The following is a 4,283-nucleotide window of genomic DNA, read 5'->3' as shown; positions in this document are numbered from 1 at the left end:
TCTCCTCTAGGCCCAGCATGCAGCTCTGGGTATGAATCTCCAGGTTCAGCTCTGACCATCGGTGTGGATCCAGCCTCCATGGTGAGAGTAGGGTAGGGGGCAGAAGTGGTGTTAAAGAGCAGGAGCTGGGGGTTTCCAGGTGCTTTCCCACTGACACAGCCAGTCCAAGCAGCCTGAGCTTCTTCCTAGCAAACTCAGAAACTGTTTGTGTTTCTCATCAACCCACTGGGATGGATCTGCCGAGAGGACGGAGTGACCCCACTTCCACGCTGGACACCAGACGTTGCCACATAAGGCCTCTGGCCAGCGTGTGCATGAAGCTAGGTCAGGAAACAGAGGCCCAGAGACATGAAATAACTCACTGGAGGTCCCATGACTACCTGCCTGCTGGCCCCAAGTCAGGTGGTTTCCCACTGCTGGAAAAATTGAGGTGCAGGAATTTGCAATAAGAAGGATTATCCTGGGAGGATGGGAGTCAAAATCGAAAAGAAGATGTTTTCTAGGGGCGGGACTAGAGGTGCCAGTGATGGAAGCTCGGAGCTCCAGGCTGACTCTCCTTGCTGAGATGGGAGCAGAGAGACCCGAGGGTCAGAGGGACCTTGTGACCTTGGGAGCTGCTGGCAATTGAACGTGGAAACAAAGAGGAACACTGGGGGTGGGGATGAGGACTCATGTCCAAGTGCTAGCTCCTGGAATGTGTGCTATTCTGGGCAGTGAAGGGAAGGTTGGGGCCGGGAGGAAGGTGGGAAGAGAGGAAATGCTGCTGGGTTGATGGGAACATTCTCTGGCTCTGGGGAAGATTTAAAACGGTGCTTTCCTTTGAGGGGACTTCCCTGGTGGCTCAGACGGTAAAAGCATCCGCCCACAATGCGGGAGACATGGGTTCGATCTCTGGGTTGGGAAGATCCCCTGGAGAAGGAAATGGCAACCCACTCCAGTACTCTTGCCTGGAAAATCCCATGGATGGAAGAGCCTGGTAGGCTACAATTCATGGGGTTGCAGAGTCAGACACGACTAAGTGACTTCACTTTCACTTCCTTTGAGGGGCCTTTGTGCGTTTCTTGAAAGTCTCCTTCTGAGGGTCCTCACATAAGCTCCTGTATCCTCCAGTAGCCATTCAACACTCCTGCCAGCAGGCACCCCCAGTATTGCTGGTTGAGGGAGGGAGGGAGTGAACAGATGCGGATCTGGGGAGGTTTAGGGTCTGGGGTCCGCAGCCCCAGCAAGAACCAAGTCTTGGGTGGTTGGCATCAGTCACAGAGATCCTTCTTTCCTCTCTCGTCCTCTCCTCCAACACAGGGGGTCCCCGGGGAGTGCTCCAGGACCTCCGTGTAGTCCTCAGCGGCCCCCCTGCTGCTCCCCCTGCAGGAGGCAGAGCCTGGCCCACAGGTTGAGAGTGATGAGGAGGGCAGATTGGCAAGGAAGATGTTCCCAGGTGACCTGCACTTCCTTCAGGCATCCTCTGGGTACCGGGCCCCTCTGGACTCTGCTGCAGGTGACCAGTTTCCTCGGGTATCTCTGTGCTCTTTCTGGACCGGGGGCTGAAGCCTCATGGATAACCCTCCCCAGGGCTGGGGCTGCTAGGGTCCAGAGGCTACTACGGCCCTGAACTCCGGTTCCCATGACACACGATTCCTGGCCTGATCCAAGGCACCTCCCAACGCTCCTCGCTTCCACACTCTGCACTGTTGAGAGGGCCGCTTGTGCAGGAAGAAGGCCAGGTCCTTACTGCCGAGTCCCCAGATGCTGCAGACAAGGCTGTGACCAGGGACTTTCCCCAATCCCTTTCTTTCCTGGACAGGGCAGGACCAGCCACGAGCGGCCCCCTCTCCTCAGAGCCCTGCCTGTGCCGTCATCAGGCCAGTGGTTTTCGAGGCCCACCGCCCCGCCGCCCTGGGAGTCGTAAGGAGAGGCTCCCTTCACTGTAGCGCTGGGTCCCCAACTGCTTTCTTGGCTTGAGGGGTGGCGAATGGCTCAGAGGCAGATCCTGTGCCGGCAGACAGCCCCCTGGACTCAGCCCCAAACCTCAGAACTCGTCCTTCATGGGGACACAGGGGGAGAAAGGGAGGATGGGACCAATTGAGAGAGTAGCAGTGATGTATATACACTGCCATGTGTAAAACAGAGCGCTGGTGGGAAGCTGCTGCATAGTTCAGGGAGCTCAGCTCGGAGCCCTGCGGTGACCTAGAGGGTGGGACTAGAGGGTGGGAGGGAGGGAACTTCAAGAAGGATGAGATACAGGTGTACATATCGCAGCCATGAAATTAAAAGATGCTTGGTCCCTGGAAGAAAAGTTATGACCAACCTAGACAGCATATTAAAAAGCAGAGACATTGCTTTGCAAACAAGGGTCCATCTAGTCAAAGCTATGGTTTTTCCAGTAGTCATGTATGGATGTGAGAGTTGGACTATAAAGAAAGCTAAGCGCTGAAGAATTGATGCTTTTGAATTGTGGTGTTGGAGAAGACTCTTGAGAGTCCCTTGGACTGCAAGGAAATCCAGCCAGTCTATCCTAAAGGAAATCAGCCCTGACTATTCATTGGAAAGACTGATGCTGAAGCTGAAACTCCAATACTTTGGCTACCTGATGGGAAGAATTGACTCATTTGAAAAGACCCTGATGCTGGGAAAGATTGAAGGCAGGAGGAGAAGGGGAAGACAGAGGATGAGATGGTTGGATGTCATCACCGACTCGATGGACATGAGTTTGAGTAAACTCCGGGAGTTGGTGATGGACAGGGAGGCCTGGCGTGCTGCAGTCCGTGGGGTCGCAAAGAGTCAGACATGACTGAGCAACTGAACTGAACTGGACTGAATAGCTGATTCACTTCATTGTGCCGCAGAAACCAACACAATATTGTAAAACAATTATCCTCCAATACAAATCAGTGACTCAGCTTTTCCTTCCCGCTATATGTAGCGCAGGCAAGTTCTCTGTCTCATAGTGAGGTCACGGCCCCAACCCACTCACTCCCCTCAGTCTCACTGTGGACCCTAGCTGGCGAGACCAGCACCTCTCACAGACCCCCAACCCACATCGCCACTTCTACTGTTGCCCCTGACATCCATTCTTTTCCTGAGGGCCAAGTCATCACTTTAAACCCATCAGTGGGTTCCTCCACTAAAACCTCGGCAGGGCTTGTCCCAGCCCTGAGGCCCCAGCCCCTCCTGGGGCCCCCTGTCCTGTGTTCACTCTGCTCCAGCCCTGCTGACCCCCCCCCAGGCCATATCATCCTCAACCATGTTCAGCTTCTTTCTGCTTAAGCCCTTTGTGCTAGCTCTTCCCCGGAATGCTCTGCCCCTAGATCCACGCATGGTTGCTCAGGGCTCAGTCCAAACATGAGCTGCTCAGAGAGCCTCCTTGACAGCCTAGCGCAAGGCAGCCCCAGGCACCTGGCACGGTGTTCTCTTTGTCTCCTGTCACACTTGCTGAAATGATCTTGCTTGGTGTTGTCTGTTTCCTCCCCTGGAAGCCACGCTCCAGGAGAGCCTGAACCTCATCATTTCCAATGATGTGTCCCGCCTTCTAGAACTTGACCTCCCCTCTCTGCAGAGCTCCACCCCACGGGAGCTGTATCTTGGTCACATTCCTGAATCCTTTCAACAAGCATCATTGTAGGCAGGAGCTCCAGCAACCCCTTAGTTCCTGAAATTTAACTAAGATGCGTGAATTAGAGTGCAGATCCGGTCTCAGAGGATGGAGAATCCTCTGCTGATCGTTCCTCTTGCCTTTGATGTGGAGGCTTTGATTTCCTCTACCTTCCTGCTCCCCGCCTCACTCCATCTGCCTCCACGCCAGCCTCCTCAGCCCCAGCCCCACCTCCATTGCCGCTCACCCATCAAAGGAAGGCTGGATCCGGTAAGGAACTCCTGAGCTTGTCTGCACCAAACAAAAGGAGCCAGGAAGGGAGACACAGAGTAGCTTAAGGGGAGGGAGAACAGAGCTCCCAAAATGAAGTCAGCTGAGGCTCGTGTCGGCAGCTCCCAGGGTACCCGCCTGGCTCGGTGACTCACAGCATCACAGACACACTGGGTCAAGCTTACCCCGTGTGACCACACTCTCAACCGAGCTAGAGAGTCTAGGGGAAAGTCCTGGAAGGAATGTGACATTTAACACCAGCTCTGCCTTGGGCTTCTCTTGTGGTTCAGGCAGTAAAGAATCTGCCTGCAGTGCAGGAGACCTGGGTTTGTTCCTGGGGTTGGGAAGATTCCCCTGGAGAAGAGAATGACTATCCACTCCAGCATTCTTGCCTGGAGAATCCCATGGACAGAGGAGCTTGGGG

The sequence above is a fragment of the Moschus berezovskii genome, chromosome 14 (genome assembly GCF_049115385.1).
Source record: "Moschus berezovskii isolate FMDL1 chromosome 14, NW_MosBer_1.0, whole genome shotgun sequence".
NCBI lineage: Eukaryota > Metazoa > Chordata > Mammalia > Artiodactyla > Moschidae > Moschus > Moschus berezovskii.
The sequence above is the reverse complement of the archived record's forward strand: the minus strand, read 5'-3'. Positions refer to the sequence as shown.